We start from the raw sequence: 26321 nt of genomic DNA on the forward strand, positions 1-26321 counted from the left end.
GCTCTATTTTGAGGCTTCTTGGTCGAATGATGCTTGTTATGCATGCTTGTAGTGCAATAGCTTTGATTAACTTTGAGTTTTGAGGCATCTTGCATGCTTGACTTGAGGTATTTGCATGTTTTGGCATCATTTGGAATGATATTTCAGAGCATATAGTGTTGTTGCACTTCCATGTTTTTCACTCTTTAAGTGCTCTTGAGAGTTGTACCTTTATGCCTTATTTGCGAGCCATTGTATGAGCCTCATTTTCTTGCCTTTCAAGCCATCATCTCAGTCCACTTTGGCTACTGTTTTCGCCTGCATAAGGTCTTTTTGGGGTTGGTTTGGCCATTTGAGCATTGTCTTGCATGCCTCTAGTATAACACGCTTCACTAGCTTTGATGCTTAAGCCTTGCAACATGCCTCACATGGGTTGGTTGCATGATTTTAAGTCATTTAGCATGACATTTCAGTGCTGGAACATATGTCATTGTACCCCATGTTTCACTCTTTCAATGCCTTTGGAGAGTTGTGTCTTGTGCCTTAATCTTGCACTAACATGTATGCATGCTTGGCTAGTCCATTGAGTCTCCATTTCAGCATGTTTGGAGAGTTGTTACATTGCATTGTTGTTTGCATGCTTATGTTCCATTGCATTGTGTTTGCATGCCATTAGCATTGCTAAGTTAATCATGTTGCATCAGCGTTGTTTGCATGCCATTAGCATTGATAGGTTGATCATGTTGCATTGCATTGTGTTCAACGTGGTGTTGTATTTGAACACAAGGTGGATTAGCTCATTTCATACTTGAAGTGATGAAATGAGCCAATCTTCCTTTGGTCTCCATTGCCTTTGATTTCTCCTGATAAGGTGGTGGTCTTGGTGTCTTGTTTGTCATGTATTTATTGAATTTGCACATGTTGGATCTTTGGCAGTCATGCATCGAGATGCGTGATTGATGGTCTTGGATCCAATGATGCCCCCTCCATTGATGTTTTGAACTGATATGGAGTGGCATGGTGCATACATACCCTTGGGAGACCCTCCCTTTCCTCTATTTTGTGCTCTGCTACAGCTTGGTGTCACAGCACACCAGTGGCCGGCACCCTCTTATTGTTGGCCGGCAGCCCTTCTTCCTTGGTCGGCAGTGTGCACTCTTGGTCGGTAGAGGGGTCAGCAGAAGTTCCTCCTGGCCGGCAGGCCACTGGTGCATTCCTCAGCACTGTTTTGGTGAGATCCAGCAGCTAGTTCTCAAGGACACCCTGCAAACAGAGCCTCTAAAGAGCATTTGGAGAGCTTTTTGGGACGGGAATCGAGCATGCATCTTCAACTTCTTCAAGGCAGAGCTGAGGCGGCCTAGTTTACACACTTTAATGCTTAGCATGAATTTGTAATTTAATTAATTCATGCGTTAATTAGTTAATGTTTTGTAGTAATTAGTTGTAGCTAGTTATTCAATTTGGTTGTGTAATAATTAGTCTAATTAGATTATTAGATTGGTTGATTAGCTTAGTGTAGCTAGCTTAGCGTATTCATTCGGACCCTTCGTCGAGAGGGCATAACTGTTGTAATAGGCGTGCGCGTGTGTGATGCATGTCTTCTAACCCCCATTTCTTTCTCCTTTTTACTTAACCGCTTTCGATGGTTAGTTTTAGGACATATTTCAATTAGCATACATATGCTTGCATGCGTGCATCATTCATTCGTATTGCATGCACTGGGCTCAGCGCGTCATTCAAACTGCATTGTACTTCAAAACATTTACTTGAATACGTGTTTAACAGCATGTTACCAAGTGTTGCATTCATATGCCATCTTAGATAGCCAAGCCTATTTTAGTTTCATTTTTACATGTCTTGCATTAGGCATTGTTGACATAGCTAGGATCATGCATGATTACTAACTAGCTTCCTTTTTTTGGCTCGGAGTACACTGTGAGTGTTTACGCTTTAACATATCACATGAGTGTGACTGCATACTGCCATGATAGCATGCTTGCCATGAGGCTAACTGCTTAATTGATTAACTGCATGAATGCCTGTGGATGAAGACTTCATTGCTTGAATTTGAACAATATATCGAAATGTGAGTTTTAAGCCCACTTGAGAGTGGCAAAATCATGTTGTTTTCTAAGCCCACTTTGGGGTGGCAGATCCACGTCTTAGCCTACTTGCATATAGCACTTTCAAACCATTTTCGCAAAAAACAAACATAAGATATTTTGTTCCAAATTGAGTGATTTAGTCTATACTTATATGCTGTGCGCATCACATAGTAATTCTAGATTAATAATCGGAATAAGAACGCATGTGTTTTCAAAAACAACATATCATGTTTGGTAGAGGCCGATCTTTGATCGGGCGAGCGGGGGTGCTCATTTCAGGACCTTCCCCTTTCGTACCCAAGTTCCCAAGCCGAGGCAACTTTCGTGATGACGGACACGTGGCCTTAGGCATGAGTCATGGTTTCTTAAGTTTCCCAAAACAAAATTTTTAGGTGGCGACTCTGAAATCTCGCAAAGCAGTCCATGTTTGGCACTTTTTGATTAAAATTGATTTTCCAAAACGATTTGCCAGATTTGGACTCTTTGGTGATTTGTCAGTCTTACATTGCACTTTGTAAGATTAGATTCAGAACCGCGACATGAGTCCGAACTATAGTAGCTAAGAACCACGATTCGCGCCCTTGCACGCGGAGCGGAGTTCCTGGCGGTCTACAGTTTCTGGCGACTCTGCTGGGGATTTAGAGAATTTGACTCGAACTCATGATATGTTGTTTTGTCAACACTTGTGTGTTTCTTTGCATTGCATTTGCATTGGTGTGCCTAGGACACTGTGTTTTTCGTATGCTATTCCTGAATGGTTTGCTGGAGGCTTGCTTGGAAAAGCGTGCCATAAGGCTGACCGGTTGCAGGCTCTGTCACGACGGGAACACAGACCTCAGTTTTTACCGAGGCATCCTTTTTGACCATTTGACCTAGTGTATATCGGAATCCATAATGACTATTCCAAACTAGGACAGGTTGCTTACCCGATTGTAGGTTGTTTGAAACCGCTGCGTGCGTGGTGAAACCCTAGCTCCTGACAAGATAGGACAGGGAAACCCTAGCTCTCACTTGCTTGCTATGTGCTTTTAGAGTGTGCCTCTACAAGGAATGCACGTATCAGTTTGCAAGTATGGGCATCAGGCCTGCGGGCATCAGTATTTGGGGAATCAGTTTTACCTGAGGGTACCAGATTTGAGGCAGTGATTTGGGAACAGTGATCAGTGTTGAGAACAGTGTATTCAGCTTACAAATGTCAACTGTGTGTTGTCTTTAATTTAAGCCATTATGTTGTCCATTTTTCTAGTTGTTTGTTTCGTTACTATGCTTTATTTATCTTTTTGCAAGGTAGTTTAGCATCATTACTTCCGAACAGGCAGATATTCCCCAAGCACTTTGGATCAGAGGTCGAAGACTTCATCGATCCGAGGATCTGATTGACGGACAAGCAGTGTTCCTTTCATTACCCCCGGTAGCTCGACGGAGGTCAGTTAGGCGCAGTTCATCAGTGCAGCAGTTACCAGATCAACGGTCTTTATCCACCCCACCAGTGAATAATCGGGCTGAGGTTTCGATTTCTGCTGTAGGGAGAGATATACCTGTTGTTCAATTACATCAGCACCTTACGGCCAATATGGAGGACATGATGCGTCAACTCCAAGAGAGTATGCAAGCCATGCAGCGGGATGCTACCCGCTAAGCAGAGGTTGTGGCACAACAGACAGAGTTAATTGCCAGGCTACAACAGTAACAGCAACCACAACAAGCCGGAGCATCTGCTTCGCATCTACCCCCACCCCCACCCCCACCTAGAGTTCCAACACTCGAGGAGACTGCAAACGTCCAGGAAGATACGGACGTCCCAAAGGGGCCAGTTCCACCACCAGTGCTACCGGAGATTTCAAAGACACCGGTTTCCTCAAAAGATACACCGTTTGAATCTGAGATGGACCCAACCGCTCTGAAGAAGAGTAAGCTTGAGAAGTTCTTCAAACAGGCCCAGAGGGTCAATTCCATTCCAGACATAGAGGATGGATACACCCACTCAGCGGTGACTTTGCCTGGCCGGTTCAAGATGCTGCACATAGACCGATTTGATGATTCTGGGGGCCCCATGGTACATTTCCAGTTGTTTTCATATATCCTGAGGCCAATGGGCCTCGCCAGATTGCAAAAGCTTTCCCTCTTCGGCCGCACTCTGTCGGGTGTTGCGACTATTTGGTATGGAAAGCTGGAGGACTCTGTCAAGAGAAGCTGGAAGGAGATGACTAAGGCCTCTGTAGCTCAATACTCCAACAACACGCAGATCGAGATCACAACTCGTGATCTTGAATCAACTAGACAGGAGCCAAAAGAGAGCTTCTCTGACTTTGTAATACGTTGGAGAGCCAAAGCTTCTATGATGAGCATCAGGCTGGTCGACAAGGATCAGATAGGGATGGTTGTGCACAACCTCCAACGAAAGCTGATGCAAAAGATGATCGTCTTACCCCTTCCCACCTTTGCGGATTTACACGAGATTGGGGTGCAGATTGAGGACGCCATGAAACAGGGTCTGATTGACCATGAGAGAGAGCAGCCCAAGAGGGCATTTTCCCGCAATACAAATGCAGGCATGAGTAATGCTGCAGCTGCCAGAACTTCCGATGTGGTCATGGTCACCACCACCACCACTCCAAAACCCCTTACAGCTACACCCTTTACCGATGTGTCCAGAAGTAGCTCACAAACAACCAGATATTCACCCCGAGGCCAAAGAACCTTTACTCCACTATACATGCCTCTGTCCAAAGCTTTGGGGGTTCTGATCAGGAAAGGGCATTTGAAGCCCCTAGAGCCGCGGCCATTACCAAATAACCTCCCACCAACCCATAATCCAGCCAAATACTATGACTTCTACCAATAGCATGGTCACGACACCGACCAGTGCTACAGACTATATCATGAGATTCAGGATCTCATCGACAATAAGGTAATCGCACCTCTAGAAAAACCAAATGTCATAACCAACCCTCTCCCACCACATAACCAAGCTACACCACCTAAACGTATCAACCTGATCCAAACTGGGGTTGTGTCATATGACCCTAGCATATATATCACGCCCTCGCACCTACCCAAGCCGGAGGTGTTCATTCCAGACAGCACGAATTTGTGCATGTTGAGCACCTTTCAAACCCAACCTGAACTACTGGTGGTGACTGTTGAGGACAAAATAGGGATGACTTTGAGGACAGATGGGAATGATGATTCAGAGCCTGAGGGGTCTGCGAGCTTTGGGTACAACCCATGTGGTTATATAACATCAACAGACCACGCTAGGCCAAGGATAGAGTTGCTGGTTCGGCAGAAATCAGTGTAGTTCGGGAGGACGGACCTAATCAGGGGTAAGATGACCTAGCAGAGTTGGAAGAAGACATCGTAAATCTGCAATTCTTTGAAGAGCAGGACTCAGGGGACGTGACTGTCAACTGGTTCGACTTGGATGGGTCAGCAGAGAATACTGGGTGGCTCAACGACCAACCAGATGTTGTTGAAGAATCTCAGCCAAAACAGGGACCGTCAGGAATGAGAGCATCAACAGTGGCCAGAATGGCCGAGAATCAGGAGAAATCACTAGAGAGCGCCAGTGCTAAGAATTTTGCTCGAGATCCGGGCAGTTTGAATACAGACGGTACTGAACAGTAGGCTGCACTAAAGCAGTTTGAGCAGGAAAAGATCGAAGATCTTGAGAGAGCTAGGAAGGCCAAAGCCCCTGCGAGGAAGAAATGTGCTATGAGCACCAAAACAGATGCAACGGAACCGGACAGTTGTTTGTCGATTGCTGACGAGATGTGGTGGGAAGACGACGACTTACATCTTGCCCACACTGACAAAGATTAGGGGCAGAACCAACCGAATGATACCTGGTATGTTGAAGAGGTAGATCATATGACGAGGAGTGGGCGGTATTTCAAGCCCCCCCACTTGGATCAACCAGAGGCGTCCGGAAAGGACAAAGAAGCGGAGAGTCAAAAGGAAAAACTGCTGGAGGAGGAGGTTGTACTGAAACAGCTTAAGAAAATCCAAGCAGACATCTCTATCTGGGGACTGCTTATGGCCTCAAGAGTTCACAGACAAGCTGTCCTTTCTGTAATGGACAAGGTGAAACTTTTAATTGATACCACGCCCGAACAGTTAGTAGGGCTAGTTTTTTCCGGGAGGAGCTTCCCCGACATTGACCGTCACTGACAAGGAACTACCGCCTGAGGGCTCAAATCAAAACAAACCACTCTACATCTCTGTGGAGTGTAGAGAAAAATGGATATTGGTGGTCCTTGTTGACACAGGATCTGCTATCAACATGTGCTCATCGAGGACGGCATATGCTATCGGGTTGAAGTCCATGGATTTTGTGCCTACTGCCCAGGTGATACGGGCCTATGATAACACTAGCAGAGAGGTGATGGGGACTATACAGATTCGGACTCAGGTTGGTCGAGGACAACAGTATATAGATTTTCATGTCTTGGATGTTCCTGCAACCTTCAATCTACTCCTTGGGCGGCCGTGGCTGCACCATATGAAAGCCGTCTCTTCCACCCTGCACCAAATGCTGAAATACCCCCACGGGAAAGGGGTAGCCATCGTTTTTGGGAATTCTTCAATCCATCCGCCGCCAACGGTTTCTATACTAGTCCTAGAGATTGAGCATGGCGCGGAGGATGTGTTTTTGTTAGGGTTCACCCTAGCCGAGGCCCGGGTTGTACAGAACATACTAGCTGTTGATGAAGGGCTATACGTTAGTGCAGAGTCTGTTTACCTTATGAACAAGCTTGGCACATCCCTGGGATGGGATTAGGACAAAGTGGCCCGAAGGGCATTGCAGCATCAGCCGAAGTGCCACATAACCCATACACCTTTGGTTTAGGTTATTTTCCTAACAAAGAGGATTGGGCGAGGAAAGGAAAAGAGATGGTCGGAAGAGCCAGAGCCAAGCAGGCCAGCAAGCATTATGAGTTTATGCACAGGCCTATCCAGGGCACCCTGAACGGACGCTTTGCCCGGGAGGGGGAAGACTTCCCGTTCTGTAGCTTTCCAGAGCCATGGCTAAATGCAGAGATTTGGCGGTTGCCGGAGTTTGAGATTTTCTTTGACTTGCATTTGCCCAGAGATGATGTTGCCAAAGAGTAGACAGACCCACCAGCTGAGGCTAAGCAGTGCAAGAAGGAGGATTCCGAGAGCACAGAGATTGAAATGGGGGTAGCACTGGCTCTTCTACTCTCATATCCTCAGATCGTATAGGAGTGCTTGGGGGATAACTCATTAGTTTCTATGATCAGGAATGAAGCGGCCGTGAGCCAATCTTTAAACATTCTGGATACATCCATCGTACCCTCCTTTGTCTGGCAATACGAGGAGGGCTTTTTATCGAGCAGCACCGGGTCAGGTAGTGTGCCGGAATCTGATTCTACTGAGTTTGTCGAGTCAGAATCAGGTTCCAGCTCATCTGAGTCTAAGTCCAATATTCTTGCAGGTGACAACCCGAATGCCACTGTCCTGTCCATGTCATCTTTTTCTTTTTCCTTTGAGTTTGTTGTAATAGAGGAATCAGGCGGACTGGATGTTATTAATGAGAATGGTACGCTGTGGCTTCCGAGTGCTTTTTTGTGCCTTTAATTTATTGCATTAATCAGGATTTTCAAAATTTTGATGAAAACGACGAGGAAGAAATTCCTCTGATTTTGTAATATTTGCTTGATCAAGATCAAGAGATGTTTGTTAAACCCTTGGTTGATGAAATCACCACAATTAATGTTGGTACTGAGAAGGACCTGCGGCTGGTCTAGATCGGGTCCACGTTGTCTTCAGAGGAGCGCGAGCGCTTAGTCGCTTTGTTAAAATATCTCAAAGATGTTTTCGCGTGGTCCTACGAAGACATGCCTAGAATCGATCCTGAGATTGTACAGCACCGGATCTCTCTTGACCCAGAGGCCCGACTTGTTAAGCAGAAGTTCCGAAGGATCCGCCCGGACTAGGCTCTAAAGATCAAAGAAGAGGTCACCAAGCAAATTGAGGCAGGGTTCCTGCTGGTATCTGAATACCCAACTTGGTTGGCCAATATAGTTCCAGTGTCGAAGAAGAACGACAGAATTCGGGTATGTGTGGACTTCAGGGATTTGAACAAAGCCAGTCTGAATGACGACTTTCCTCTGCCGCATATCGACGAATTAGTGGACTTCACTGCTGGACATGCGCTGCTCTCGTTCATGGATGGGTTTTCAGGCTACAATTAGATTTTGATGGCCCCTGAAGACCGGGAGAAGACTGCTTTCACCACCCCATGGGGAACCTATTGTCACAGGGTGATGCCGTTTGGGCTGAACAACGCTGGGGCTACGTATCAACGAGCTGCGACCACAATCTTGCATGATATGATCCATAAAGTGGTGGAGGTGTACGTGGATGACATGATTGTCAAGTCCAAGGAAAGAGAGGGCCACTACAGCGCCTTTCAGAAATTCTTCGAACAGATCAGAGAGAATCGGTTGCGGCTGAATCCTCAGAAGTGTACATTTGGTGTTACAGCAGGGAAAATGCCGGGGTTCTTGATCACACAGAGAGGTATCGAGGTCAATCCTTCTAAAATCATGGCCATCTTAGAAATGCCACCACCGAGGACTGAAAATGAGGTGCGAGGCTTTCTAGGTATAGTGCAATTCATAAGACGGTTTATTGCAAAATTAACCTTAACTTGTGAACCACTGTTTGGTCTCCTGAAGAAAGGAAAGAAGTTCCAATGGGACGACCAACGCCAAGTTGCTTTCAAGCAGATCAAACAATATTTACAAAACCCACCTGTGTTGTCACCGCCTGAGCCGAGAAAATCGTTGATTCTGTACCTTTCAGTGACTGAATCTACAATGGGTTTCATGCTTGCACAAGAGTCTGAGGACAAAGTGGAGAAAGCTATCTACTACCTGAGCAAGAAAATGCTGGATTACGAGACCCGCTACACGCCGCTAGAGAAGGCTTGCCTGGCCTTGGTATGGGCTACCAAGAAGCTGAGGCACTACCTGTTAGCTCACTCTGTAATACTGGTTTCAAGGTTAGATCCCATCAAATATCTTTTTGAGAAACCGGCACTTACGGGTTGGCTAGCTCGTTGGTTGCTTCTGCTTTCTGAATTCTATCTAAAGTACATGACGCGCAAGTCAGTGAAAGGGAGAACGGTAGCGGAGTTCCTAGCCGATCTCCCAGTTGAAGGGGATGAAGCAGTTGAGTATCTATTCCCAGACGAGGCCATTCTGCATGTCGAAGAAGAGACTTGGACGATGTATTTTGAGGGAGCATGAAACCAATACGGGTATGGGATAGGGGTGTTGCTGATAGCACCCGACAATTCCCATATACCTCTAGCATTCAAACTCCGGTTCAAATTGTCGACCAATATGGTAGAATATGAGGCATGTATTGCTGGACTAGAAGCCGCCCTGGAACTAGAGGCAAAACGGTTGGATGTCATCGGGAACTCGAACCTTGTTATATCTCAAGCTAAAGGAGATTGGAAAGTTAAAGAAAAGATGAGAATCTATCACCAGACCTTGGACGTTCTGATTCCTCGGTTTGAGAAACTGAACTTCGCTCATATGTTAAGAGAGAATAACAGGTTCACTGATTCATTAGCAACTCTATCTTCTATGATAGACATTCCTTTCGGAGTCCGGATGCGTCCGATCATCATTGAACAGAAATTCGTGCCGGCCTACGAGCTAATTGCTGCCATAGATGAGGTACAAGATCACAATCCCTGGTATTACGATGTTTGGAACTTCTTGGGAAAAGAGGCGTATCCACCAGGGGCAAATGCCAAAGACAAGAGGGCAATTCGAAGAATGGCTGCACAGTTCATCGTCTGCAGGGGTAAACTGTATAAGAGGGGTCATCTCAGGATTCACAAGTTATGCGTTGATGCTGAAGAATCCAACAGCCTAATGGAGGCCATCCATGGAGGAGAGTGCGGAGCGCACATGAACAGGGTGATGCTAGCCCGGAAGATCCTTAGACAGGGTTATTACTGGTTCACCATAGAGGAGGATTGTATTGGCTTTGTCCGGCGATGCGACAAATGTCGAATCCATGCAAACCGCATGAACATTCTGCCATCGAAGCTGGACAACATGACTTCGCCATGGCCATTTTCAGTCTGGGGGATTGATGTGATTGGCGCTGTCACTCCGAAGGGGTCCAATGGGCATGAATACATTCTGGTAGCGATAGACTACTTCACGAAGTGGGTTGAGGCCCAATCTTATGCGGATCGCATGTTGCTAAGTTCATCAGGAACAACATCATCTGTCGCTACAGGGTGCCGAATGAGATTATTTCGGATAATGGTTCCCACTTCAAGAAGGAGGTGATCGACTTGTTGGAGAAGTACAACATGGCTTTTCATAAGTCATCTACATATAAGCCGCAAACCAACGGTGCAGTTGAGGCCGCCAACAAGAACATCTAGCACATTCTGCAGAAGATGGTGGAAACCTACAGGGACTGGCCAGATAAGCTGCCATTTGCTCTTTGGGGCTACAAGCCTTCAATTCGAACTCCTACTGGGGCAACTCTGTATTCCTTGGTTTATGGGATGGAGGCTGTTCTGCCTATCGAACTTGAGGATCCGTCATTACGGGTACTGGCTGAGTGTTAGATAGCTGAGGCAAATTGGCAGCAAAGCAGGTTCGAAGAACTCATGCTCTTTGATGAAAGAAGGCTGAAAGCACTGTATCATGTCCAGGGTTATCAACGAAGAATTTCCAGGGCTTTCAATAAGAAGGTTAAGTCCAGGAATTTGAAAGAGGGGGATCTTGTGCACAAAGACAACCGAGCTCCCATCCATGACCCTAGGGGCATGTTCAGACCCAATTGGACTGGTCCCGACATCATCAAGTCTATCTGGTCAGGTGGAACTATTGTTCTGATGGATTTAGATGGCCTAGAGTTCTCCCAGTAGATCAACATGGACAAGTTGAAGAAATACTTTCCTTGAGTGGCTCGCTAGGCCGAAAACCCGAAAGGGCGACCTAGGCAAAAGTTAGAGCATAAAAAATTAAAATAATAAAAACTGAGCTCGCAAGGTTGAACACCCAGAAAGGGCGACCTTGGCAAAAGTTAGAATGCAAAAGGAGAGTGTTAATACACGAGTGAACCTAAGCCGAACTACGTAAGGCTTGATTCCCATCTTTGGGATACGTTGGCAACTTCATTCTGAAGTCCAACCATAAACACGTCCAAATCGACTTTGTCCATGTGATCATGTTGGTCATCTTTGTCTATTCTGCATTCAAGAGCTCGGTTGTGATCTCCAGTGCAGTGTTATTCAGACTAGGGGCAACTTTCCAGTAGCTGGGATCCGAGGTTGTACATCTCAGTGATAGATCTCGGGCGTGTCTAGTTGTGATCCATATCGAAAATGCTTTTGAAAAGTTTAAATAAAAGTTGATTTTGCTCAAAATTAATCTTTTTACGACTTAGACTATTTTTGGACCAAATGAAAAATTTTCAGTGCCCACAACCTTCAGTTACATTGATTTCAGTGCAGAGTTCTCCTACTGTTGAATACATTCATAAAGAAAACTTGACAGTACTGATAAAGCAATAAATTTAGAGCATAGTTAAGTCAGGTGTTCCTGCGCCCCCTCCCAGAGCTTGTGGAAGCCTCTGACACCAAAGTAGGCCCAACCTGTGCCTCTTCATCAAGCCAAGCTATACACTCATCATAGAGGATGCAACTAAAAGTGGGAGCGGGGGCCAGAAGCTCTCTCGTCCACCATGCTGCGGCATATCGAGCTAGCTGTGTGCCTCGGATTGGAAATGCAACAGGGTACTCTATCCCTTCTTTCGGACAAGTCTGGTCATGTCCGAACTGGTGCTAGAATCAGAATGGGAAATAAAGGACACAGTGTGTCAGGCTGATCAACTGAATCCCAGGCTGGCAAGTCATGTTGTAGCTCATCACCAGTAAATTGAGCCAGGAGCAGCGCCAAGCGAAGTCGATAGCAAACAAACTGCACATCCATTCGCACCACCATCCCTCATCAAGGGCATCGTCTAGACGCCGTCAGAAGAAATAGCCGCGAGCTGAATATGCTAGGCATGAGTCCACAACCTTCAACTTATCCATCAACAATATCTGGGGAGGGATGAAAAATGAGAGATTAAAGAATAGAGAGGTGTACGTGGAGAGAAAAGTGAGAAAAAGGTTTTGAGAGAAAAACAGAGCCTGAGGGCCGAGTGATGTCTAGAATACACATGTGAGTAGGGTGGGAAACATTACCTGTAGCAGTAGTGGACTCCCCGCCAATCTAGTCATCTCCTAGCAATGGAAAGCATCCAAACCCATCAATGTCTCAGCTAGTGTCATGGCAATACAGCTCTTGCCCTCTTTCAAGCCCTCAACAACCTCAATCAAACGGGCGCTAAACCCACCGGAGCCTGGGGCAAGCAAGAAATGAGACAACATGCACAAGCAAAGCGCATATCGCCGAAAACCCTACCAGTGATGGTCGTTGCGGTCACTGGCATCAGAAAACCGACGAATCAAGCTCGAAATGTCTAGCTCTCCGTCGCGAATCAATGACCGAGCATCATGCAAAGTGAGCCCACACATCCGTCCTAAAGCTTGGACGTGGCCAAAACGGAACTGGGGCAAGATCTCTTCCTTGTGCTCGAATTCCATTAAAGCTTCGAAGTCTTCGAAAGTGAGACATATCTCTTGACCGCCAAAGTTAAAAACGTGCGAAATCGGATTCCAACACTTAGCCGCGGCTCAGCATGAATAGTGCATTTATTCTGAAGCCTCGGAAATTCAGCTTTTCTGAGCCATCCAAGTTGGCAATCCAATTCGTGAGATTTTGGACAAGAAATGGTTCCATTTTAGGTAAAAATGAAGTTAAAATAAGGGAGCCACGAAGCTGGAACCTTTATAGAAGATAAGGCAGTAAGTGGAGGACAAATGTCGACGTTTCAGAGAGTCTTCCATCGATGGCCGGCACCTGCTTATTGATGGCCAACAGTGGCTCATCAGTGGCACACTGATGGCCGGCAGCCTTTCCTTTATGCTCACTGACCTTCTTGGTGAAGATCCAATTGTTTGCTGCAATGGAGTCCTATTATTTGTGCCTTTTAAGGTTTTGTTTTTGTCCTATTGGACTTTGTTGTGTCTCGTTTAAGACGTATTAGTTTTCATGTTTGTATCAAGTTGTAATCGTCTTCCTTTCATTTATCGAGTTGTAAACTTGGTAAGGTTTTGTTGTTGCTTGTTGAGTTGTGTTGTTTTTGTTTGTTGTGTTGGCTCACTACCTGACTTGATAATGCACGGATGTTCAATATTCATCAATCTCATTTTTATGCAAAATAGTGCGATGCAATGCTTAGAATACAAAATGCAACACTTTTTCGACAAAAAAAGTTGTTTTTATCCCATCATGGATTCTTTTTACAAAAGAGCACAAGTTTTAAGGAAAGTAAAACTGCCTGAGGCCGTAAAAGGTGCTAAAACTACTAGTAATAAGAGAAATAAAGCAAAAATAGAACATCTGAATCGGCGCCAGTCGCCTCAAGAGTGGGAACCCCTCATCGCCCTCTTCCTCGACGAAGGGTCAGAACCACCTCTGTCAGCGCCTAAGTCTGAACCCGAACCATCCCCAGCCTCATCTCCATCCTGAGACGACTCTGACTGCAGATTCACTACCTCCTCGTCAGACTCATCATCATCTGGGGCAGCCCCCGTGAACTACTCCCGGCGTGAGCACGCTTAACTCTGCTTCAGCTGTACGCTGGAGTCCCTCATCCCGCTCTCTCTGCTGATGGAGGAGGTGCTACTCCTGTTGGGACGTCTGATGGTCCTGGCACCAGGAAGGGAATCTGAAAAGGGCAATTCGCTAAAATGCATTAGTAATGAAATGTATTAGATGCAAAGAATAATGTGCTATGAGTAGTGAGTGATCTGCAGTGAATGTATACCATGAGCAGTGTATGGGAGCAATGCATCAGATCAGTGCAGTGTGGAACTGTGCAAATGCTAGTGTGTCAAGAAAAGACTCTGTGGCATAAAGTGCAATTCAAAAGAACTCACCGGGATCTTATAGAGGCTGAGCAGATCCAGACTCGTCTCTATCATCTCTATCATAGAGGCAACTAGTTCAATGACCTGCCCTGTGTACTCAATGGGCGCCTGCGAGTGCTTCGAAAAGATCAGTATCTGATGAAGCATAGTTGAAATGAAGTAAATATGCAAAATGTGAGGTTTATTACATACTGGAGTCGGGTCGCGCATCCTGGCGAGTGCACGTCTAGCAGATGCAGGCGGAATGGGGATCTGATAAGTCTCCCTGGAACATCTCTAATAAGTCGATGAAGTAGGCAGCTCTGGCCATCCAGTCCCCTGCCTCTCCTCAAGATCTCTCCTCCTATGAGATCTGGTCGATCTGTCTCTCTCTCTCGCAAATGGAGCCCTCGCTCCCTCTCCTCCCCGGACATCGGACAAAGGTGGCATCAGATGCATCTGAATGAAGGTCGCGTAGTCGCCCTCCATACGAAAATAATCCGTCTCCAGTCCTACCATGAACTGAATCACCTGGTCGGGGAACAACCTGTATGTCTCCTTCATCGATGGTAGAGGTGCCGTCGGTACAAATGGAGCAGGAAATCCCAAGGTCTGGCGTACGAAGCACTCACTCAAAAACCAGGCGCGACAGATCGAACCCTCGAAGAGAATGTGGTAATGCGAAACAGTCCGAGCAGTGTTGTACTCATCTCGGAGCCTTGACAGAATCACATCTCGCGGCTACCACATGATCTAAGAAAAGAGGAAATGGACAAGATGATCAGTCGTTAAATAACTAATGTGGGTGCACTAGGTTAATTGAAATAATTTCATTGGGGAATTACCTCGTGTGCCGTGACCGAATCGAAATACTGCCAGAAGAACATAAAGCCCTCTCGGGTCCTACGACGAAGCTGGTCGTCGTATACATCAGAGAATGGGACTGTCGCTAGGGTCTCCTCCACAGGCTCTGGAGCAAGTGTCGAGAAGTATGCGTACACCCACAGCTGTAAGAAAGATGTGATCAATACAGTGTATGAACAGAGTGTAGAACATGCAGAAAGCAGAACGCAGTACAATGCATAAGAAGTGCAGGTCTAGAGCAGATATCAAATTTTTCGTGTGCAGTGTATGGAATGCAGTGTGCAGTATTTATGGTGTACAAAAAATGCAAAGCAGAAAGCATATAGTGCAAGAGCAGATACAGCGAATGCAGAAAGTACAAGTGTTGAACAAAGTGAAAGTAGGAAATGCTAAGCAAATAATGAAAATGGGAAGCTAAGCTGTGTGCCTCCCAAGCTTGCCAGTAGCTGCCGATCAACCTCCCACACATCCGAGAGGTCGAGCTCATGTATCCGTAGAGAGTGGTAAGGCCGGCTACGCCCCAGTCATAGAAATGGACTCGCTGGAGCACCACCAGAGCGCCCAAGAAGTATAAACCCACGATATTCCACCTATTCGAAAACAAGGTGGTACCAAAAAGGAACAGGAGGAAGCCCCTGGCGTACTGCTCTGCCTCCTCATTAGTCTCAAGATCCTCTCCTCTGTAATGCTCGTGAAACTAGGTATATCTAACCATGCCTGCTCGAAGTGTCGGTGGACGCGCTCCAAGTAGTGTCGGTGGACGCGCTCCAAGAAGTATAAACCCACGATATTCCACCTATTCGAAAACAAGGTGGTACCAAAAAGGAACAGGAGGAAGCCCCTGGCGTACTGCTCTACCTCCTCATTAGTCTCAAGATCCTCTCCTCTGTAATGCTCGTGAAACTAGGTATATCTAACCATGCCTGCTCGAAGTGTCGGTGGACGCGCTCCAAGTAATGTATTCCATGCGGCCACCCACTCTCCCATGTCGGGATCAAAAGGAATCGGATCACCTCTTATGCCCAGGCCAGTGATCACAGCGAAGTCGAAGGGAGTCATCATCATCTCTCCCGCAGAAGAGAAGTGGAAGGAGTTAGTGGTGTCCCACCACCTCTCCACAAGCGTCCCTAGGAGAGGGCGACTCGCTGTGACCAGTGTCAAGCTGGAGTAGAATAAACCGAAGCCGGTCCCGTCGATGATCTGGTGGACCATCGCGGGAAGCACATCATACCAATCCTGAGCTATCGTTGCACCATAGCCTCTGAAGGAGCGCGATCTGCCTTATGGCAGTGTATGTGACGTAATCAGATCAAGTGACAAAAGTATAGTTGAAGATACAGTTGAATGCAGATTAGTGATGTATTGAAAATACAGTTGAATGCAGATTAGTGATGAATTGAAGATACAGTTGAATTCAGAGCAGTGATGCATGAGGTACAGTCGCATACGGTACATGCAGAGCAGTGATGTGTGAAGTACAGTTGGGTGTGAAGTACAGTTGGGTGCAGGGCAGTAATGTATGAAATACAGTCAGATCAAGGCATGTGATGCAATTAGATCAAAACATTGCAAGAAATGTAAATAGTTGAAAATAGTACTGTGAAAAAGTAGAGTTGGTACCTCCACGCAATGGTCGACAAATGAGACACCGGTTCCCTTAGCAAGAGGTCGTCTGGCGTGTCCTCATTGAAATCAGTGAAGACATGGATGCCTCCCACCATTGGTATAATGTGAGTCTCTAGGTGATAGCTCGCCATGTCAAAAGGGTAGATACTAGGCGGTAAAGGCTGAGGCTCAACCCCCAACTCGGCCGCGAAGTCCGCTGCCAACTCTATTGGAGGGAGTGCGGGGAAGCCCCCATCATGTAGGATAACGTCAACCATCTGAGATAGTTGCAAAAATGAGCAAAGATGAGAAAAGATAAGCAAAATGGTGAATCTTTCAGCAAATCAAACCCTACGAGATAGAAAAGTCAAAGAAAATTAAAAACCCAGGAAAAGTGAACTAACCTGGAGAGAAACTCGAGGGAAATGATTCTTGCATAGGGGAAATGGCGAAAGAGGCCTTAGAATCACTTTCTGATCAGTTCAAATCGAAGAGAACAAAGGGGTTTTAGCGATTCAAGGTTGTTTAGGGTGTTGGCAAATGCTTAGAATGCGCAGATCTAGAGAGAATGTGCACCTACAGAGCAAGGGAAATGATTCTTGTACAAGGGGTGTGAACAAAATGAAATAATTTTTGGTGTATTTGAAGAGCCACGGGTCAAAAGACCAAAATGGCCAAATCTGCCAGCGGTGGCCGGCAACCCCCTCTTCGGTGGCCGGCACCGCTTTATTGATGGCCGGCATCTGCCATTGATGGCCGGCAGAGGGCCGGCGGCATCTCTTTATGGCCAACAAGCCTCCACCAGCTTTCCTTACCTCTTTTACCTTGATATGTGTCCTTGGGTTCCACACAGTGCAAGGTATGCTCAAAGTTCAATTCAAAATGCCTCCGCGGAAGCTCAGAATCGCATTTCCAATGCAAGGCGGTCATCGCTCATCAACACGAACAAGATGTATCCTTTTTAGCATATGGCAACTCTTTCGAGAGGTAAATCGAAAGTTGCTTTTGAGTCGTCTATAGCACACTCGCTTTTGTTGTTGCATAGAATGTGCATTGCTTTTATCGTTGCATGGAGCATGCATTGAATTGTTGCATAGAACATGCATTATCATGTTTGCATGGAATATGTATTTTGCGTTGAGTATGCATCATTGACTATCTCTCATAGAACATACTTCGGTCTCGTCTCTTGCATGTTAAGCATTGAGTACGCCTTGGCATCATGTTGTGATCCTTCGTCTCGCATAAGATGTGCATTGTTTTGCATCGCACCTTTCAGTTTTCTCTCTCAAACATGCACGGTATTGTATGTACGGTTCATTCGGAGAGATTCAAGGTAACACCTTTCCTGTCCCTTCCCCGTTTGTCTAGAAACACCCGGGTGCGCCCTTTGTTTGCGTTAACACCCAGTTAGAAGTGTTTGGGTTGTTACCTTTCCCTCTCTCGCGTGTGATACGCTGAGAGGTGTATCTTTTCCTCTCTTGCGTATGATACGCTGAGAGATGTTGTGTTCGAGGCTCCGGGTATTCTCAGTAGTCGCTTTTTAGCCTTCTCCGTGTGAGACGCAGTGAGAATTGTTTAATCTTCTTACATCATTTCTGTTGAAATATATGAGACTTCTGCAACTTGTTGGTTTGCTTAAATCGTTGTATTTATTTGCATAAATGCTTCAGTACAGCTTTCTTTACATAATCATAAGTTATGATCTGCATCGTGCATGTCATTTTCACTTTGCCCTAGCCTGCGGGCGCATCTCTCTGTGATTCTATTAAATGTTTGCCTGAGTCTTCAGCCTTGTCGAAAATGGGTCGGCTCTGGGCTTTGACATTCACTCCCGTCACTTTGTGACTTCCGAGTTCTGTCAAAGAGGGGCAACTGTAGACACCCCATTTTTGACTGTCCTCAAGACTTGGATATGCTTGCAGGTACATCCAGGGACAAGTTGGATTGCTCATCGAGTACTCAAATTTTGCGGCAAAACGTCATAGTTTTGAGCTTTCAAAACCCTGTATTCTTTTTGTCTCATTTTTGGACCATGTGTTGGTCCTTCCAACATGCTTATTGTAGTGCACTGCCGGCCACTGTTTGGCACTGCCTGCCATTGATGAATCCTGCCGGCCATCAATGAGGCACTGCCGGCCACCATTGATGGCCGGCAGAACACCTTGTCTCAGCAGATTTCATGCCAGATCTTTTGAGCCAGCTGGTTTTCACTCATCCCTCCTCCATATCGAGGGGTGTTTAACAAGCTTTGCATTGCATGCCTCTATATAAGGGGAGGCTCCTCCCCTTTACAAAGGTTCAGCAACTTTGGAGGTAATATATCTCTCTCTATATATTTCTCACTCTCTCTCTATATATTGTGTTAGTTTGTGCGTTAAAGTGTAATTTCTCTTCATTTTTGCACTACAACACCTAGTAACACACCACCATCTTTGAGCTGAGGTTCTTGGGAGTGTTATTTGAGCTCTGAAAGTTGGTTTTTGCCTCAGAAGTTGCTGGTTTCGAAGTTGTGCTTCAAGGGTGAGTTTATTCCCCTTTGAAGCCTTTAATTGTATACTATATTGGCCATCCTTGCATATTGTTTTAGGCCTTGCTTTCAACTAAAAAAAAGTACTGTATTTAAGTGCTTTTGATGATTGTTTAAGGCTTCTTTGGTGTTGAGGGTGTTCTACCCTCTTGTGTACCTTGTTTGGCCTTGTTTTGAGCCATCTCTTAGGGCCCTTGAGGGAATCTTTATTTAGCCTTATAACCACTGAAATCTAGTGGATTTTCAGTGATAGAAATGTCGTTTTGAGGCCTCAATTGGGGGGGGGTGGTCCCCTCTCTTCTTGTTTTGTTTGTTTGTGTTACTAGCCTATCAAATGAGCATGTATTTCTATCCTCTTGAGGCTTAGTGTGAGCATGTTTTTATGAGTTCTTAGGTCTGATATAACTCTGTTCATGGGTGGTTTGGTCATCTCATGTATGCTTTTTACATTTATAGTGTAAACCTTGCTCACTAGCCTACTATACTTGGTGTTTTGGCACATTATTCTAGCATGTTTTGGCTACATTCCGACAAGTTTTCACTCTTGTTTTAACATGTTTTATCTCTGTTTTGAGGCTTCTTGGTCAAATGATGCTTGTTATGCATGCTTGTAGTGCAATAGCTTTGATTAGCTTTGAGTTTTGAGATATCTTGCATGCTTGACTTGAGGTATTTGCATGTTTTGGAATCATTTGGAATGATATTTCAGAGCATATAGTGTTGTTGCACTTCTATGTTTTTCACTCTTTAAGTGCTCTTGAGAGTTGTACCTTTATGCCTTATTTGTGAGCCATTGCATGAGCCTCATTTTCTTACCTTTCAAGCCATCATCTCAGTCCACTTTGGCTACTGTTTTCACCTGCATAAGGTCTTTTTGGGGCTGGTTTGGCCATTTGAGCATTGTCTTGCATGCCTCTAGTGTAACACACTTCACTAGCTTTGATGCTTAAGCCTTGCAACATGCATCACATGGGTTGTTTGCATAATTTTAAGTCATTTAGCATGTCATTTCAGTGCTGGAACATATGCCATTATACTCCATGTTTCACTCTTTCGATACCTTTGGAGAGTTGTGTCTTGTGCCCTAATCTTGCACTAACATGTATGCATGCTTGGCTAGTCCTTTGAGTCTCCATTTCAGCATGCTTGGCCACTATTTTGGGCATGATTGAGGTCTGTCCGTATTTGGTTTAAGTCCATATAGCATGTTGTTTGCATGTTCTTGCATTGCATTGTGTTAGCATGTTGTTTACATGTTGTTACATTGCATTATTGTTTGCATGCTTATGTTGCATTGCATTATGTTTGCATGCCATTAGTATTACTAAGTTGATCATGTTGCATTGCATTGTGTTTGCATGCTCATGTTGCATTAGCGTTGTTTGCATGCCATTAGCATTGATAGGTTGATCATGTTGCATTGCATTGTGTTCAACCCGGTGTTGTGTTTGAACACAAGGTGGATTAGCACTTTTCATGCTTGAAGTGATGAAATGAGTCAATCTTCCTTTGGTCTCCATTGCCTTTGATTTCTCATGATAAGGAGGTGGTCTTGGTGTCTTGTTTGTCATGCGTTTATTGAATTTGCACATGTTGGATCTTTGGCCATCATGCATCGAGATGCGTGATTGATGGTCTTGGATCAATTGATGCCCCCTTCATTGATGTTTTGAAGTGATATGGAGTGGCATGGTGTGTACATACCCTTGGAAGACACTCCATTTTCTCTATTTTGTGCTCTGCTGCAGCTTGGTGTCACAGCACACCAGTGGTCGGCACCCTCTTATTGTTGGCCGGCAGCCCTTCTTCCTTGGTCGGCAGTGTGCACTCTTGGTCAGTAGGGGGGTCAGCAGAAGCTCCTCGTGGCTGGCAGGCCACTGGTGCACTTCTCAGCACTGTTTTTGTGAGATCCAGCAGCTAGTTCTCAAGGACACCCTGCAGACAGAGCCTCTAAAGAGCATTTGGAGAGCTTTTCGGGACGGGAATCGAGCATGCATCTTCAATTTCTTCAAGGCAGAGCTGAGGCGGCCTAGTTTACACACTTTAATACTTAGCATGAATTTGTAATTTAATTAATTCATTCATTAATTAGTTAAAGTTTTGTAATAATTAGTTGTAGCTAGTTATTCAATTTGGTTGTGTAATAATTAGTCTAATTAGATTATTAAATTAGTTGATTAGCTTAGTGTAGCTAGCTTAGCATATTCATTCGGACCCTCCGTCGAGAGGGCACAACTGTTGTAATAAGCGTGTGCGTGTGTGATGCATGTCTTTCAACCCCCATTTCTTTCTCCCTTTTACTTAACCACTTTTGATGATTAGTTTTAGGACATATTTCAATTAGCATACTTATGCTTGCATGCGTGCATCATTCATTCGTATTACATGCACTGGGCTCGGCGCATCATTGAAACTATATTGTACTTCAAAACATTTACTTGAATACATGTTTAACAGCATGTTACCAAGTGTTGCATTCATGTTCCATCTTAGATAACCGAGCCTATTTTAGTTGCATTTTTACATGTCTTGCGTTAGGCATTGTTGACATAGCTAGGATCATGCATGATTACAAACTTGCTTCCTTTTTTTTTGGCTCGGAGTACACTGTCAGTGTTTACGCTTTAGCATATTGCATGAGTGTGACTGCATACTGCCATGATAGCATGCTTGCCATGAGGCTAACTGCTTAATTGATTAACTGTATGACTGCCTATGGATGAAGGCTTCATTGCTTGAATTGGAACAATTCATCGAAATGTGAGTTTTAAGCCCACTTGAGAGTGGCAAAATCATGTTGTTTTCTAAGCCCACTTGAGGGTGGTAAATCTGCGTCTTAGCCTACTTGCAAGTAGCACTTTCAAACCATTTTCGAAAAAAACAAACATGAGATGTTTTGTTCCAAATTGAGTGATTTAGTCTATACTCGTATGTTGTGCGCATCACATAGTAATTCTAGATTAATAACTGGAATAAGAACGCATGTGTTTTCAAAAACAACATATCATGTTTAGTAGAGGCCAATCTTTGATCGGGCGAGTGAGGGTGCTCATTTCAGGACCTTCCCCTCACGTACCCAAGTTCCCGAGCCGAGGCAACTTTGGTGATGGCGGACCACCTTAGCCACGAGTCAGGGTTTCCTAAATTTCCCAAAACAAGATACTTAGGTGGCAACTCTGAAATCTGGCAAAGCAGTCCATGTTTGGCGTTTTTTTATTAAAATCGATTTTCCAAAATGATTTGCGGGATTTGGACTCTTTGGTGATTTATCAGTCTTACATTGCACTTTGTAAGATTAGATTCAGAACCGTGACATGAGTCCGAACTGTAGTAGCTAAGAACCACGATTTCAAAGACACCGGCTTCCTCAACAGATACACCGTTTGAATCTGAAATGGACCCAACCAGGGGGTCAATTCCATTCCGGACATAGAGGATGGATACACTGACTTAGCGCTGACTTTGCCTGACCGGTTCAAGATGCCGCACATAGACCGATTTGACGGTTCTGGGGACCCCATGGTACGTTTGCGTTTGTTTTCAGATATCCTGAGGCTAATGGGCCTCTCCAGATTACAACAGTTTTCCCTCTTCGGCCAGACCCTGTCGGGTGTTGCGGCTATTTGGTATGCAAAGCTGGAGGACTCTGTCAAGAGAAGCTAGGAGGAGATGGCTGAGGCCTTTGTGACTCAGTACTCCTATAACACATAGATCGAGATCCTAACTCGTGATCTTGAGACAACTAGACAAGAGCCAAAAGAGAGCTTCTCTGACTTTGTAACCGTTGGAGAGCCATTGCTTCTATGATGACCATCAGGCCGGTCGACAAGGATCAGATACGGATGGTTGTGCGCAACCTCCAACCAAAGCTGATGCAAAAGATAATCGTCTTACCACTTCCCACCTTTGCGGATTTACACGAGATTGGGGTACATATTGAGGACGCCATGAAACGGGGTCTGATTGACCACGGGAGAGAGCAGCCCAAGATGGCTTTTTCCCGCAGTACAAATACAGGCACGAGTAATGCCGCAGCTGCCAGAACTTCCAATGAGGGCATGGTCACCACCACCACCACTCCAAAAACCCTTACAGCTGCACCCTTTACCGATGCATCCAGAAGTAGCTCACAAACAGCCAGATATTCACCCCGAGGCCAAAGAACCTTTACTCCACCATACGTGCCCCTGTCCAAAGCTCTGCGGATTCTGATCAGGAAGGGCATTTGAAGCCCCTAGAGCCGCGGCCATTACCAAATAACCTCCCACCAACCCATAATCCAGCCAAATACTGTGTCTTCCACCAACAGCATGGTCACGACACCGACCAGTGCTACAGACTACATCATGAGATTCAGGATCTCATCGACAATAAGGTAATCGCACTTCTAGAAAAACCAAATGTCCCAACCAACCCTCTCTCACCACATAACCAAGCTCCACCACCTAAACGCATCAACCTGATCCAAACTAGGGTTGTGTCATACGACCCTAGCATATATATCACGCCCTCCCACCTACCCAAGCCGGAGGTGTTCATTCCAGACAGCACGAATTTGTGCATGTTGAGCACCTCCCAAACCCAACCTGAACTGGTGGTGGTGACTGTTGAGGACAGAGCAGGGATGACTTTGGGGGCAGATAGGAACGATGATTCAGAGCCTAAGGGGTCAGCGAGCTTTGGGTACAACCCGAGTGGTTATATCACATCAACAGACCAGGCTAGGCCAAGGATAGAGTTGCTGGTTGGGGCAGAAATCAGTGTAGTTTGGGAGGACGGACCTAATCAGGGGCTAGATGACCTAGCAGAGCTGGAAGAAGACATCGCAAATCTGTAGTCTTTGAAGAGCAGGACTCAAGGGACGTGACTGTCAACTGGTTCGACTTGGATGGGTCAGCAGAGAATACTAGGTGGCTCGACGACCAACCAGATATTGTTGAAGAATCTTAGCCAAAATAGGGACCGTCAGGAATGAGAGCATCAGCAGTGGCCGGAATGGCCGAGAATCAGGAGAAATTGCCGGAGAGCGCTGGTGCTAAGAATTTCGCTCGGGATCCGGGTAGTTTGAATACAGAGGGTACTGAACAGCAGGCTACGCTAAAGCAGTTTGAGCAGGAAAAGATCGAAGATCTTGAGAGGGCTAGGAAGGCCAAAGCCCCTGCAGGAAAGAAACGTGCTGTGAGCACCAAAACAAATGCAACGAAACTGGACAGTTGTCTGTCGGTTGCCGACGAGATGTAGTGGGAAGACGACGACTTACGTCTTGCCCACACTGACGAAGATTGGGGGCAGAACCAACCGGATGATACCTGGTATGTTGAAGAGGTAGATCATATGACGAGGAGTGGGCGGTATTTCAAGCCCCCACACTTAGATCAACCAATGGCATCCGGAAAGGACAAAGAAGCGGAGAGGCAGAAGGAAAAACTACTCGAGGAGGAGGCTTGTCATGACCCGAACCCGCCCCTATTGGTTAAGGACATAACCGGCCAGTAATCTTGAGATTACCTACGGCCTCAAACTAAAACAAACGTATCTCAACAGAGTAAAGGGGCCAAACAGAAGCAAAAATTTAAAACTTTGTCCATAGAGCCATGCTTATATGCACTCGAAACAAACCATGCACATATACGTTAATAACCCACAACAAGTACAGTATCACAAAATCCTTTACAGACAGGATCATCCAAACTGAGTCAACCCATATCAAAATTATATACAAATGTACACAAAATCCTTGCCAACAAGACACAATATAAATACATAGCAAAGTGGCAAGGATGGGTCTCGCACGTGAGACACAAGGCTGACTTTCCAAAACTCATGTTGTTCCTGGCAGACTTCACTGGGGCTGGGTTTGGACTTCCCTCAGCTCACCTACAAACACATGAATGAGAATGAGCAATAGCCCAGTGAATAATATCGAATACATAAGTTACATAAGCAATATGAAGAACAACATGCTTTGAACGGCCTTGGGCCCAATGCATATTTCTGCTTAACATATATACGCTTATACAAAATTCAGATCAAATGACTGTAGTTCCAAACATACTGGCCTTTGGCCCAATCAGATTTCCATTCATGTCAAAACGGCCTTCGGCCCATTCATTTATGTCAGAACGGCCTTCGGCCCATTCATTTACGTCAAAACGGCCTTCGGCCCACTCATTTACGTCAAAACGGCCTTCGGCCCATACATTCGTATCAAAATGACCTTAGGTCCATTCACTTATGTCAAAACGGCCTTCGGCCTACTCATTCATGTCAAAACGACCTTCGGTCCATTCATTTCTATCAAACGACCTTCGGTCCATTCATTTCTATCAAAACGACCTTCAGTCCATTTATTTCTATTATGTCAAACTTTTGTCCACAATCCCAATTAACAACTCATAAAGCTTATAAGGGAAATAAACAATTGGACATTGACAAGCTTTCGAATATTGATATTAGTCACAGTGATCGGCTTGTGGATTTGCCCTGGAGCTTGACCCTACACATTTTATGAACACAAAAGGGGTCACTAACAATTCAATCCTTTCTTTGATTCACATATTCCTCTTTAGGCTTTATTCTTATTTCATTAACTCATTCACAGTGCTTAAAATATGCCTAAGAGTGCTTACAAGTGAAAGAGAACGGAAAACGAAACACAGAATGAGCATACAAAATTTCAGAGAACAGGATCCCCGCTCAAGCGTCAACTTCCCCGCTCGAGCGGACCTTTAAGGCCTGCAAAAGTACTGGTTGCATGAAAATAAGCTCGAGCGTGTAATAGAGCGCACGAGCGGAAGGCCTGTCTACAAAAACTCACCACTCGAGCGTGAGATAGCCCGCTCGAGCGGACATCCAACTCTGCAAAAAGTGCTGGGAGCACGATTTTCCCGCTCGAGCGGCACTTACCCCGCTCGAGCGAACATCAAAAATCTGGTTTTCCAGATTGAGTTTTTGAGCTCCAATTCAATTTTCCAGCTACATTACTTGCATGCAATGGCTCAAATCTCAAATATAATCATACTAACATGGCGCCAATGCAGGATTATAACATTATGAAGCTCAATTTCTTGATTTATCTACATGCATGTCCCAAAATATGTCAAACTCAACACCAATATAACAAACTCATGCATTCAAGCTCATATCTTCTCAAATTATACATGCATGTGATGAATTAGCCACATTCCCAACTTAGATAACACAAATGGTGATAAAA

The sequence above is a fragment of the Camellia sinensis genome, chromosome 2 (genome assembly GCF_055761805.1).
Source record: "Camellia sinensis isolate YWXY chromosome 2, ASM5576180v1, whole genome shotgun sequence".
NCBI lineage: Eukaryota > Viridiplantae > Streptophyta > Magnoliopsida > Ericales > Theaceae > Camellia > Camellia sinensis.